We start from the raw sequence: 14,792 nt of genomic DNA on the forward strand, positions 1-14,792 counted from the left end.
GTTGTCGTACCCCAGATCGAAATCCTCCGAATTCACCTCCAAAATGGTCCTTAAAATGTTGATGTCTAATCATTGCTATTGGGCACCAATTTTGTTCAAGTGGGCATAGGGATCCTACCATTGCCCCTAGGGATCCTTTTAATACCTTAATTGGATTCAGCAGAAGAAACACGCTAGACTGCCGTTTAAAAAACAATTCTGCCATTTACTTCTGGGATTAAAAGAGGAGTCTGCATGGCTCCCAGGTTATCACTAGCATAGGGCCTTGAGATTAGTTTTATAAAAACAGAATGAAAAAGTTGAAACTTTCTGTACATTTTGTAAATTCTGACAAATTTTAATAAAAGATGTAATTTTTACTCATGTTGTCTGTAGTGTGTAGATTTTCTTAATCCCCTAATCCTACAGATAAGGATGCGTACAATTTACAGACGTTGAGTTGGCTTCTTGAAACTGGTAAAAATACTAAAAATATTATACATTTTGCTCAGTTTTATACCGTTCATATTCTGAACTCCATCCGCAACATAGCTTGGAGGGAGTCCCACTGGGCTTGGCACAGTCAGTCAACGTGTGTGATCACTCAGTCTTTGCACCATTGGTCAATCATATTGCAGGATTTGTCAGTAATTCTGTCATCAGCTGGGCCCCTTTTCTGGTAATTCACGGTTGTGAAAGATTGTTTCCAAAAAGTAAAGTTGGGCATTTAATGCAGGATTGACCAAATGCAGCGGTTGGTCAGGTGGTCGGGCAGATCAACCAATTGCACCTGACATATACACGTATTTTGCCGTCATAGCTGTTATTCTCACCATTGGACGACTGCCAGCTTTGTTTCACTTGTGCACTGCCTTGCCATGCCATTGGGCTGCGTGTTACTGGGGCTCATGCGACGTCATGCTGACCATGAGAATCCGGCTGTACTTTTTGTCTATCCTGTTTAACATGTTGGCATGGAACCAATACAATATGAAATTGTTGGTTGTGATGAGTTGATCTGTGCAATACGATTTGAACGGCGTATTGATCTGGATGGAGCATGTACAGATGTAGTTCTACAATGGTAAAACAAGTCAGGACTTGAATTTGGGGTTCATAAAACCACAAATTAAAACAGAGCCATTGGGCTTGGCAGGGTATTTGTGTTTGTTGACACTTTTTGTTTTTGTTTACCCCTTATAGATCAGCGGTATTTCAGCAGTTAGAAAGTGCTTGACTAATCACCATGGCAACAGCTCAGCCAGGTGCCGATTCAGGCTACCGTTGGGAAACCATCACAAATGCTCTTATCAAGCGTGTGTTCTCATCTGTCATCGCAGTCAGTGGTCAGCTGTTTCTTATCGGTGGCTCAGATGCCCAGGGCAAAGGCACAGATGACTTCCACTGTTATAACCCAAAGAACAAGAAGTGGACACGTCTCTGCAACATCCCTACAGCAAGGGCAGGAACTGCTGTGGTTGCTGTTGGGACAACCATCTTTGTCCTTGGTGGTGTTGGAGTAGATGCCATCCCTGTTGATGTGGTAGAGTCATTCGATGTTAGCAAAATAAAAAGGACAGTGGAACAAAGACATCAAACCGCTTGCTGACCGGATACAAGGGTTGTCAGCTGTAGCGTACAGTAAGCATGTTGTGGCCCATTGGGGATACTTGTCCAACTTTCATAGTTCGTCTCATCCATTGTTTTTGTACTTTTCACAAGCACTAAGCCTGGAGAGGTTTACAGCCTGTATATGAACTTAGGAAAAAGGTCGATGGACCATCATTTCTTCGGTGTGTGTGCAGATTTTTGGGAGGAGGAGGGTCAGAGGAAAGAATACCTTTTTAATGCGTGTGAAAAGGGGAACATACATGACCCCCATCACCTTGAAGTATGAAAGAATACCTTTTTAATGCGTGTAAAAAGGGGAACATACATGACCCCCATCACCTTGAAGTATGAAAGAATACCTTTTTAATGTGTGTGAAAAGGTGAACATACATGACCCCCATCACCTTGAAGTATGAAAGAATACCTTTTTAATGCATGTGAAAAGGGGAACATACATGACCCCCATCACCTTGAAGTATGAAAGAATACCTTTTTAATGCGTGTGAAAAGGGGAACATACATGACCCCCATCACCTTGAAGTATGAAAGAATACCTTTTTAATGCATGTGAAAAGGGGAACATACATGACCCCCATCACCTTGAAGTATGAAAGAATACCTTTTTAATGCATGTGAAAAGGGGAACATACATGACCCCCATCACCTTGAAGTATGAAAGAATACCTTTTTAATGCATGTGAAAAGGGGAACATACATGACCCCCATCACCTTGAAGTATGAAAGAATACCTTTTTAATGCATGTGAAAAGGGGAACATACATGACCCCCATCACCTTGAAGTATGAAAGAATACCTTTTTAATGCGTGTGAAAAGGGGAACATACATGACCCCCATCACCTTGAAGTATGAAAGAATACCTTTTTAATGCGTGTGAAAAGGGGAACATACATGACCCCCATCACCTTGAAGTATGAAAGAATACCTTTTTAATGCATGTGAAAAGGGGAACATACATGACCCCCATCACCTTGAAGTATGAAAGAATACCTTTTTAATGCATGTGAAAAGGGGAACATACATGACCCCCATCACCTTGAAGTATGAAAGAATACCTTTTTAATGCGTGTGAAAAGGTGAACATACATGACCCCCATCACCTTGAAGTATGAAAGAATACATTTTTAATGCGTGTGAAAAGGGGAACATACATGACCCCCATCACCTTGAAGTATGAAAGAATACATTTTTAATGCGTGTGAAAAGGGGAACATACATGACCCCCATCACCTTGAAGTATGAAAGAATACCTTTTTAATGCGTGTGAAAAGGGGAACATACATGACCCCCATCACCTTGAAGTATGAAAGAATACCTTTTTAATGTGTGTGAAAAGAGGAACATACATGACCCCCATCACCTTGAAGTATGAAAGAATAGCTTTTTAATGTGTGTGAAAAGAGGAACATACATGACCCCCATCACCTTGAAGTATGAAAGAATACCTTTTTAATGCGTGTGAAAAGGGGAACATACATGACCCCCATCACCTTGAAGTATGAAAGAATACATTTTTAATGCATGTGAAAAGGTGAACATACATGACCCCCATCACCTTGAAGTATGAAAGAATACCTTTTTAATGCGTGTGAAAAGGGGAACATACATGACCCCCATCACCTTGAAGTATGAAAGAATACCTTTTTAATGCGTGTGAAAAGGGGAACATACATGACCCCCATCACCTTGAAGTATGAAAGAATACATTTTTAATGCATGTGAAAAGGGGAACATACATGACCCCCATCACCTTGAAGTATGAAAGAATACCTTTTTAATGCGTGTGAAAAGGGGAACATACATGACCCCCATCACCTTGAAGTATGAAAGAATACCTTTTTAATGCATGTGAAAAGGGGAACATACATGACCCCCATCACCTTGAAGTATGAAAGAATACCTTTTTAATGCGTGTGAAAAGGGGAACATACATGACCCCCATCACCTTGAAGTATGAAAGAATACCTTTTTAATGCGTGTGAAAAGGGGAACATACATGACCCCCATCACCTTGAAGTATGAAAGAATACCTTTTTAATGTGTGTGAAAAGGTGAACATACATGACCCCCATCACCTTGAAGTATTTACATTTGCTGAGAAAATACAATGGGTCAATCTGTTGGTCAATGGGTAGTTGTTTAAACATCGAAATAACCAAGCAACAAATGCAAAGGGATGGTCTAGGGAGGGTAAGTTGATCATGCTATCCCCTCTGACTGGTTGTCCAGTCACTGTTAGTGTTACAGGTAATGGTCAGAGCAAGTCCAGTACCACTTTGTGTGCACACTTAGCCTTGCTTTCCATTCATAAATACTTTCACTAGAAACTAACTTCCTATGGTTAGGCATCCTACTAGTGCAAAGTTATATACTTGGATTCCCATGAGAATGTTACATGTATGTATTGACCCAAATAGTCCTCAATCCTCCAATAGGTGAAGGCCTAAGACCTGTTGGGGCATTTTACACATAACATGTAACCTTAGCTAGCATGCTGAATTCAATTTTTTTCTGTTTGAATAGTGTTAAACATTGAGTTGTCTGGATTTCAAGTTATTAATTGAATTCCCCAAGTCATGATGGCACAAAACACATACATGAAACGTGTACATAATCTTAAACTTTACTTGCTCTGCTGTGGCAACAATTTTAAGTGATTATTTTCCCACTTTTCGTTCATTCTCAAGGTGTATTTTTTGCAGACAAATAATCATTTAACCATGATATTTTGTGTTTTACTAAAAGATTTCTTTCTACTGTTAAATAAAAATCAACCGCCTTCTTTTTTTCTTCACTTTGAAACAATTTGGCCGAATTTTTTATCAGCGTCACAAAATCTTTGAGATAACCGGATGTAGTGTTGTGGACAGTTACAGAGGTTTTTTTTTTACATAAAAACCTATTCTTCTGGCAAGAAATAGTCTGCTAATGAGATAAAACAATCTTTAGACCTTAACTGACTTGAGATACCAAGATCTTATTGTATGTCCCTGACTGCATAATTTTTTTAATTTGAGGACTTCAAATTCACTTTTTATGGCGATACTCGTTCACAATTTTCTCAATTTATTTGGATGGCATGTACAGTAGAACCATTAGTTGACGTGCTGTACTGGTGCTATAGCATGCAGCACCTGGTTGAATCGTCAGCACTGCTGTGCAGCATATGCGCCGATTTGAAATCTTAATTTGCCGACTTTTGCATGCTGCGGCTTATACACCGGGCGGCTTACATTGCGACAATTATGGTACATCCCACCCCCTTGTTTTTACCCTCAAGGATGGCTTTCTAGTAGCCATCTTTGTCATAGGCTTTGCCTTTTTTTACCCTCCCCCCAACTTTGAAGGTGTTAGCTTAATAAGGATGGAGGTGAAACAGAGTATTGGAAAACCACCATAGTATAGTCCTTCCCTGATTTTTGATATACGCCAATTAAAATTCACATTAGAATTGTTGGAAGGCAGCTAAAATGCGGCAACGTACATGTACATATGTATACATGTGTGAACAATAACTAGTGTCTCTAGCATTAAAACATTCAGCCTCCCATAGTTTAGCTGTGTCGTGAAAATGGAGTTTTTAAAAAGATTGAGAATTAAACCAAGACCAAGAGGTGGTTATTTTCAAATGAGATCTGCAACCTTAATGGTAATCTGATGTTTGTTCTCTCAGATGGCAAAGTCTTGGTTGTCGGAGGAATGAAGCCTGATACGACACCTTGTGAGAAATGCAATGTCTTGGATCCAGAGAAGAAGCTGTGGTTAAGCCTTCCTGATCTGCCCACTCCTCGCTATGCCATGGGCACTTTCCTCAAGGGAGATAAGCTGTATCTAGTAGGTAAGGCAGATCTTGCCAAAGATGCCAACTCTTCAGGGATAGCTTTTTGTCCAGGCCTTGGTCTTCCCTGGCCAGCCCAGGGTTCAAACCATGGTTTTTTTCAGTTGGCGGAACATTTTTGAGATGGTTTGGTGCCCAGTGCACGACACTTGCAAATGCTATGAGACTATTTTGCAAGAAATCTGGAATGGCGAAGTACCCAAAATTTCGAACATGTTCAAAATTTGCGTGTACGTCTTCACAAACTAGGAGAAAGTTTGATAAACCCCACACAAGTTTTGAGACGTCTTGGCAACATTTTTTCAACTAATTTATAAAGTGCTGTGACTCCAATTTGCAACAGTCACAAGCCTATGTGTAGTATGAGGGTAGCTTAAGCAACTTTTAGCAAGTTGAACCAACAGATTTCAGCGTTTTGTTTTGGATTGTTTTTTTTTTTTGGAGGGACACTTTGGAAAAATACACGCTTGTAGCCAGCTTTTTAAGAGATACAAACTTTTTGTTGTTGCTTTTGATAGGTGGACGAATTGCCAAGAATATCTGCCCAGCCGTTGAAGTATTAGACATTGTTGAGAGACAGTGGACAAGTCTACAGCCAGTCCCTACCAAGCGTGCCTTCCCCTGCAATGTATCCATAGGCAGATATATCTATTGCATCGGTGGTCTCAAGGAGAATCCTAAGGATGGATTCTACAAAGTGGTGGAGGAGTATGACATTGAGAAAGGTGACTTTAAACTGGTTGGCCTGGTGACATTCATCTCTGGATAAATTAGTGTGATATTTTATTCCAGTAAAAAAGTTAGTAATGTGGCGAAAGCAAACTTCCGTACTCCATAGCGGCATAATTATTAACTTCTTTCAATATTTCATGTAATTCTTGTAAGGTCACAGCCATGAATATGTTTTATGATTACGCAAAATTTTAGATCAATTATCGTCAAAGCTCATTATTAATAAGATGCATGGTTAGCCTATCGGGAAAAAATCTTGTGAGAGTTAAAAGGAAAAAAACACAGTGTATCAAGAAAGAATTACTTTAGCCCCCTTCACAGCGGGACTTGTTAAAACACGCCGTAAAAATTGAGATCCTCAGCCCGCTTTTCAGCTATTATTCTCATCCCACGCTCGAGCGAACATGGTGAAAAAAGGCAGATCCTGGCTCTTGTGTATATGGTAATTGGTCTTTGTGTGTAGCCCAGAAATGAAAAGACCAAATTTGCATCATAATCACCAGCTTCACAATGGTCCCCACTTTGAAAAGAGGCAACAGGAATGTGGAAGCTTGAGTAGAGCCGTATGCCACCGAACAATCAGCCTTTTCACCATGTAATTCACGCTGGGCCACAAACCGAGAATTTGCAATTTGGCAGGTTCATGACAGCATGCATGTAAGATTTTGTGTCATGCATTTCTCAAGTGTTGGCCACAAAGTCACTGCAGCAGAGTTAGTGACCATAAAGGCTCTGAAGGTGTCTCTGTTCATTAGAAGTTGGTGTATAAGAATGATGTGTTAGTATATGTTTCATGTAGTCAGCGATTGATGTTGTCTATTGATCAGATGAGTGGAAGGAAATGGAACCTATGCAGTATGAGAGAGGAGATTTCACAGCTGAAGTCGTTGGTGACAAGGTGATAGTTGTCGGAGGCATGGGTAAGTGTGCCGTAGAAGCAACCTCACACATGTCTGTCACAGCATGTTGCATTTCAAGGCAATGAACCGTACTGTACTTTTTTCTTGTAAAATTCAAATGGATGTGCTGAACATTCTTATTAACCTCATTGCGCCGGGGGCATTTGTCAATGTTGATGATGCTGAGACGGGATCATTATCATTGTTTTCTGTTTTCAAAATTCTTTAAAAATTCATATCTTCATTTACTGGACACTTACACCCACACGAAGGACTGTCTGGTGTCTACTCTAATCTGACAGACAACATCTATTGATGTTGGAGTATTTCAGCCAGGCCTGCTGCCTTGTAAAAAGAGCCCAGATTGTGTGGTGTTGTTGATGTAATTTTCTTTTGTTCACGAAACTGGCACAGAGCGTCGCTGACCTCTTTTCAATAGGGGCCAGATTACCCTGCAGTGGTACTGTGTGGCTCATCGCTGCGGTGGTGGAACGCTTTTGTCCCTGGTGGTAATCCGCTCGTGCTAAATGCCCCCAAAACTGTGGCATACTGTTTCAAAACAAGGCTAGATTATCTCAAGTATTGAAAGTGAAAAAATGTTGGTAATGCCCAGCAGCCTGGTCTTTTGTTATGAGTATGGTCTTTTGTTATAAGGCCAAGTTCCTTTTGTCCGATTTTGGAGACCCCGGCCACGCATATAAAGAATACGTGTCCGAAGCGGAATCCCAGCGGCAAATGGTTAAGCAGTGCAGCAAAGCACTGATCACCTAATATAGTCTGTGTCTTTTAAATTCACAGTGTATGTAGAAGTTCCCAAGTGCATAATACACAAGACAAAAATGGTTACTCAGCTACTCCTAACAACAAAAAAGCTAGTGTATAGGCTTCCTTTAGTGCATGGATATCTCCATTGTTATGCCACGTATTGGATACTCATCGATCTGGACAATCTGTATGAAATGAAGTGTAAGATTTAATCTCAGCCAGGCATTGGTAAATATCTACATTCATATTGCAACTGTCCTTTTCCAATTGTAGGGCACAGTAAAGAGCCTCACAGGAATGGTGAAGTCTTAGACCCAGAGACCAAGACGTGGAGTGCACTACCTCCTTGCCCAACCTCCCGCAGTTCTTCCACCAGCACCATGATGGATGGTAAACTCTATATCCTAGGGGGTATGACACCCAATGGTCTCACACTAGCTGTGGATGTACTTAGCATTAAGGAGCAAAGTACAGGTAGTCAGAGTGCCACCAGACATACTGGCAAAAGGCGTTGAAAACAAATTGATTGAAGTCATATGAATAGGTTAGATCAGTTCAAGGAGATTTATCCATGTTTGCTGTGTGTGTGTGGTTTACAGACTGCCGAACAACTCAAACTGGTTTTCTCAGCAGGTTGGTAGTCAAAAATTGCTGAAAAAAGCCAGATATTTCAAGAAACTTACTGAGTTAAACCAGCCTTGGTGCCCCCCCCCAATTCTGATGACCTGTGAAAGGTTTTGGAAGAAATTATTTCATAGACACATCAGTATTCAGAGGTAGGGACATCCATAGCCCCTCCAGCAGCAACATATTAAATGAATAATGACATTTTTCTGTCAAGAGTGTTTTTGTAAAATAATGCCTTGATGGCTTCCTTGTAGGTAATCACTAAAATTTCAAAGATATTTTGGAATTGATTTTAGAAATGGTAATATTGTTTGGGTTTTAATGTAGTGTTATTTTACCATTTTGGATACATGTACTTAGAATTCATCATTTTATGTACTTGAACAACTAGTTTGATATTTATATTCCCTAAACACGTTGGTTCACCATGATGCGTGTGCCTTTTTTTTTCAAAAATCCTCTTCCCTGCATCAAGACCTTTCAAACTTTGTGAAACTTAAGCTTTACAAATGTGTGAGAGAGAGATGTCAGCTTTCAGGCAGGCGCCTGATTTCAGGTTTTTATTGGAAATGTTGAGCTTATGTAAGGCCTTAAGGTATATTTCAGTTTATCTGACCTTTTCAGTCTTAGGACAAGAACCTGACAGGCAATCCTGCTGAGGTGCCCAGGGTAATGACATACATCCATTTGATGATGTATGAAGAGCGGCTTAGGGGGTTTATTCGTCATTTCCCCCTTCCACTTATTAGTTCAAGGATTTGAAGTGAATTCTTTAAACAAAATCAGAAACATTGTGAATTCCTCATCTCAAATTCTCAAGCATGTACATGTATATCTACATCCTTGGCCTAGGCTCCCGTAGTGCATCAATACAAGGGACAGAAACCTTACCTGCAGTCCTATTTTGCAGTGAAGTTACCAACTCAAACTCTCCTTTTGAGATTGGGGCATTTAAAGGACAATATATATTTCTCAAACTCTGAATAGGACATTACCACACCTGCTGGTTACAAGAGTGTGCTTACTTCTTTTCAGCAAAAGACAGAATTTTGCTTCAGTGAAAATGGTTTCATTGAAATATAATGAACAGTTAGTATGAGACTGTGTTGGTATATTCCAAGTCTGAAATGATATCAAGTGTTGCGCATAGTGTGCAATTCACAGAAATGAAGTTAGAACACAATAAATCATTTAATATAAAGCACAGTAGACTTGCCAACCTCTGATATCACAAAACTGTATTCTGAAAATCCACAAGTTGTGTTTTTCATTAAGAAATCCATTATCAAGTTTTGTGGAGTGAGTTGGCCCTTTTCCCACCTGATTCAACCACGTTTTCAAATTGTGAATTCTTTGTTATAAAGAATGCTTATTGCATGCCTGGGCTTTTGGATTTTCTGGGCATGAATTTCAGTCTTCTGTCTGTCTCCATCCCCTTCTGTGGATTTGTAATGCGATGACTGGTCTTCTCAAAGTTTGAATCCACGTGAGAGCTTCTTTGAACAATTTATACACTTGTGTTGCATTGACATTTTATGCAGTGTATATATCCAAAAATTGAAGTCTCCATGAAATCTGGTACAGAATGATACATGTAAAGCATGTAAAAACTGTGCGATTAAAAATGACTGCACAACTTTACTGCACTACTCGTATGTTTTACTCCCATTCGATGTGTGGAAATTAACGACTTTGACCGTGCGTGGCGGTTACTTGACCGGATTCTTGTGAACCATAAGGAATTGTACTTAGCAACCTGCCAATCCTCAGTTGAGCCTTCTCGGTTTGAAGACTTTGTTTGGACAAAATTAACAAACGATCCCATTGAACCCTTTGTATGTGCTTTAGAAGGCTTTAAACGAATAAAATACCATAGAATCGTGAAACGAAATGCTACACAAATATGAAATTTAGCCTCAAAGTGGTTGCTAAGATGATAAACTATTTCTATTTTCAATCAATCTCTTGGTCTTTTTTCCACTAAACTTCTCAATTTTAGAAGTTTCCCAGAACAGTGAGACAGTGCATACGACTGGCCAGATTCTCAACTAGATTGTTCTGTTTGACATTCATGAGTTGTTTCTGACACTTCTGCACAGCGTGATCTGTGTGTTTTACATGCACAAAACTGATCCAGCCATGTACCGCGTACCGTTACAAGCGTACTGACGTACATGTACATGGAAATTATGCGTCGCAGCAAGGTTCATGTTCATGTGGTTCATGCATGTGTTGTACATGTAAAACTTGGGATAGATACCCTGAATTGTAACATTTCCCTGGCAACGTTATAATGACAGATACACCTCGGTTTCAATAATAAACTTCATGTTAACTTACTGTAGTGTTGCATTCGTCTTTCGGTCCCGAGTCACTGAATTCTTACACTCGCAAGGCTGTAAGATTATGCGGAATAATTGAGGCTGAATTAGGTCGATAGCGCTTGCTGTCAGGAAGAGAAAAAAATCTAGTGGAAAACTTTCAGTAAATCTAAAACCTTCACACCTTTCTCCACTACAGCCCACTTTTTTTAACAACTTCAGGAAATCCATGAATTTTTGTTTTGAGCCTTCAAAAATCACATCAAATGCAAACAAATTACCGCTTACGATAAGAGCTTTCACAAAATCACTAGTTTTGACCACTCTGGTATCGTTTCTCAATTTTATTTTCACAAAACATGTTAGGAAAAAGCCTTATCTTACTATGAAACTATTTGTGGGCAGGAATTTTTATTTCCAAAAAGTGGAAATAAGATGCAAATTTCATGAAATGAAGCAGCTGCTTGCCTGGCAAGAATTCTCATGGTCCTCATTACGTATGTAAATGACCTTAAAAATGGGACATGGGTAGTTAATAATTTCCCTCTGAAACATACGTGACTAGTTGTCATGAAGCCCTCTATCCAGAAAACGAAAATTCACTAACCTAATTTACGATGGAATTCATGCTATCACGCATTATAATGGAGATTGTTAGTCACTATTTCCTCTGACACAGGAATGGCTGAAACAAGTTCCACTGACACAACATGAATATTGATATTTTACTGGCAGCCAATCACAGCACAACGATGGCAGGGTTCCAGGATGCTATTTGCACACGAAGCTAGCACTTCAAGGTGCAACAAATAATGCCCACTTCAATACTGTTTGCATGTACATGTGTATATGTACAGATATTTCAGTCGCATGCATTATATTGCATTCCATCCAGTAGTGTTTTCGCACCCAGTCTTTCAGAGATCGCTGCAAAAAACTTCATTTTACAATCTGCTTTTGCAACTGATTTTTGAGGATCATGTAAACTCGCAACAGTTAATTCAGGATTTTTTCAGGCGTGTCAAAATGGCTAAAACCCGTATTTTATGGGGGAGAAAAGGTACAGTTGTATTTTCAATTAAATTCCCGTAGAAAATATGGCAAAATCGTACTAGTTGGCAGGTCTGGCAAAGTAAACGATAAGGATACAAGTACATGATATGGAAGTCTGCAAATTGTTTTTTTTTCTATTAATCTGCACGCAATGCACATACAACACCTAACCCAAAGAGTCTGTATATGACTGACCAAGAGCTAATTATGGTTTCTGCTATCTTTAGTACCTTGTGCATAGTACTATATTTAGTACCTTGTGCATAGTACTATATTTAGTACCTTGTGCATAGTACTATATTTAGTACCTTGTGCATAGTACTATTCCCACAGCAACAAAGTGCTATGCCTTTAGCAAGCAAAGTAGGCAAAGTGCTATAAGCATGACCACAGAATTTGTGTGCAAATGCATACTATTTGCACCATTGAATGTTGTGCATATTCCTAAGAGCTATTACAGAGTTGGGTTGAACATTACACAAAGAGGTAGTTTGGAAAAATGCCTGCAAATCTCCAACAAATTGTGTATTCAAATGAAAGTACATTTTGATTGGAAACTGGAAACTGTTTCATCCTTCAAAAAAAAATTATTTATTTGCAATCTAAATTTGAAATGTCCTTATATCATTGGTCATTGTTATCCTTAGCGCCATGATTTAGATGGAATGGTGCTATAGAAATCCTGTGTTATTATTATTACTGTATTTGAGTTGAATCAATCAGTTATCTCTGAAATCAAAGAAAATGTATTTGTGGGAGAGGTGTTATAAGTAGTGACCACTCCCTCCTGTAGATTCACATGTTGAATGAGTCTGCAGCCTTGTTGAAGTTTATTTGCATGAACACAGTGTACATGTATATTTGAAGTGAAAGCATGGAACATGTAGATATAGTGAAATATACGTTGTATGGCTGTCATAAGAGAATTCATAAAAACCTTTGAAATCATCTAGTGTTACTTGGTGGAAATGCGATGAATATATTCAGTATTTGATTTACATGGATATAGGCATCCATAGAATTCTACTACAGAAAGTGTGACCAGGATCATCCATCGTTATCAAACCAATGGTGATAGTCAGACCCGGGTGAATCGAAGAAGGCATATGTGACCTGTCACAACAAACTGAGAGTAAAGTCACATCCCGCTTTTTCCTGCTTTTGGGGTTCAAAGTCATAAGTGGAGGTCAATTTTTGTGGTTTTTAATATTTGGGAAGAGTAGCCCGTCTCCTGTTTAATTCCCAATATTTTACTGGATCATATAATATTTACAAATTTTCTCAGCAATTTCGACTAAAGCATTATTCGTGCCTGGTCTGAAACAAAGACACAAAGCTGCCAGAATAATGTCACATTGTCACCTTATGCTTTTACCCTAAGTGTTCCATGTACATGCCATTGGAGAGCTCTCTTTCTGCTGAATTAAAAAATACCAATATCTCAATTTTTTAACATTCCGACTTCCAGCTCATTTTGTGGTGACAGGTCACATATTATGGAAGAAAACTGGGGCACACGCCATATTGGAACACAACAACTGGCTTTTGAGAATAAACCAATAGAAGATGCTGAAAGATGAAACAAAGAAAATGTTGTATGGCTCTGCCCATGAGCAGAGCTGTTTATTGAGTAGCACAAATTTCAGATGTTGGGAACAAAGTAGCTGTTCATTATGTGTGCAGTACAACATGCAGGCATCATGTGCTAATTTTTCATGTGCATTGATGCATAATCCACCATTTTGGTTCCAACAATTGAGACACTCATGTCGCAACTCTCTGTAAACAGCTCTGCCCATGAGTAACCAACTGTCCATTGTCTCTTGGTGGTACAGCAAAGCAAGAATGAACAGGTGCTAACGAATGATAAAATAACAAATTCAGAAAAAAGTTTACCCTTCATACTGTGGTAGTTTGAAATGGTGTTGTTCCTTTACTTTTCTTGGTTGGAAGGTGCTACCCTTGCAATGGATGCAATGGCAAGTTGGATCCAAATTATCACTTTTATTTAGAATGTGGTAATCTTCTATTTTCCTTGAAAAATTGTGAAATGTCAGATATGTTGAAATATCTTCAGTTGATTTTTTTGAAAACTGTTATGTGTTCAAAAAGCCTTTAGCATACATTTTTTTTGTAACTGCGGCTTTTGTAACTGCTGACTTTACTTGACATAAGAACTGTTACTTCAGATGGTATCAATTTTGCCAAATTTTCTTGACAGGCCTTTCTAGTCCCGTGTAATTCCTGTAACCCAGTTTTGAAGTGCAGTATAGCAGAGAGATTTGGGCCTTCTTACACATAGAGTATTTACTTCATTATCCATTACATGTAATCACCGCAGGTATATATCTTCCTTGGGAGACACATCATTTTGTGTTTTAGCCATTTTTACAGATTTGTTTTTTTTTAAACATGGGAATACTAAAAAAGACACAATGCGTCTGAATTGATTCCTGCTAAGTGCCGTGTCCTTATTAAACCATGCTGGGTAGCTGTGATGTGTGCAGTTGATAAATGAACTTGTGTAATAATTACTTCTACAAATTGCCCTTTCTACTGGGCACCACCCACGCTCAGATGAATTCCTTGAGACTAATCCTAACATTCCTCAATCCTCCAACAGGTAACAGACTGAGGACCATAAGGGCAAGTATAGACTGATGCCTGTTCAGTTAACATTTCAAGTCACTCTCTTGCTTGAGGTCTTGTACAGTGTGGGTAAAAGCTGAGGGATTAGACAGGAGATTAATTCTTTCTAGAGAAGTACGTGTCCCTACTTGCATGCATATTGTACTGGTGTGGAGTCTTCTACCTGTTCCGACACCCTTGTCTTGGGATGAATCTAAGACTTGGGCTAAGGCCAATCATGAAGGGATAAGACTTATTAGAGAATCGTTTGAGATCAGAGGTAATGAAACTTCCACAAGTAATAGAATGGATGGCAAGGA

The 14,792-nt window shown here is 39.2% G+C and overlaps 1 pseudogene across 1 annotated transcript; it reads left to right on the top strand.

Moving 5' to 3' along the window:
* Positions 1 to 1,163: 1,163 nt before the first annotated feature.
* Positions 1,164 to 14,294, top strand: LOC147794983 (uncharacterized; annotated as a pseudogene). The gene is made up of 5 exons (XR_015424189.1): positions 1,164 to 1,620; positions 5,283 to 5,447; positions 5,966 to 6,172; positions 7,007 to 7,099; positions 8,117 to 14,294. The product of XR_015424189.1 is annotated as an uncharacterized LOC147794983 (transcript).
* The last annotated feature ends 498 nt before the right edge of the window (positions 14,295 to 14,792 follow it).

The sequence above is a fragment of the Acanthaster planci genome, unplaced genomic scaffold, assembly GCF_054643075.1.
Source record: "Acanthaster planci isolate LZ-2023a unplaced genomic scaffold, COTS_SCS Contig233, whole genome shotgun sequence".
Classification (NCBI taxonomy): domain Eukaryota; kingdom Metazoa; phylum Echinodermata; class Asteroidea; order Valvatida; family Acanthasteridae; genus Acanthaster; species Acanthaster planci.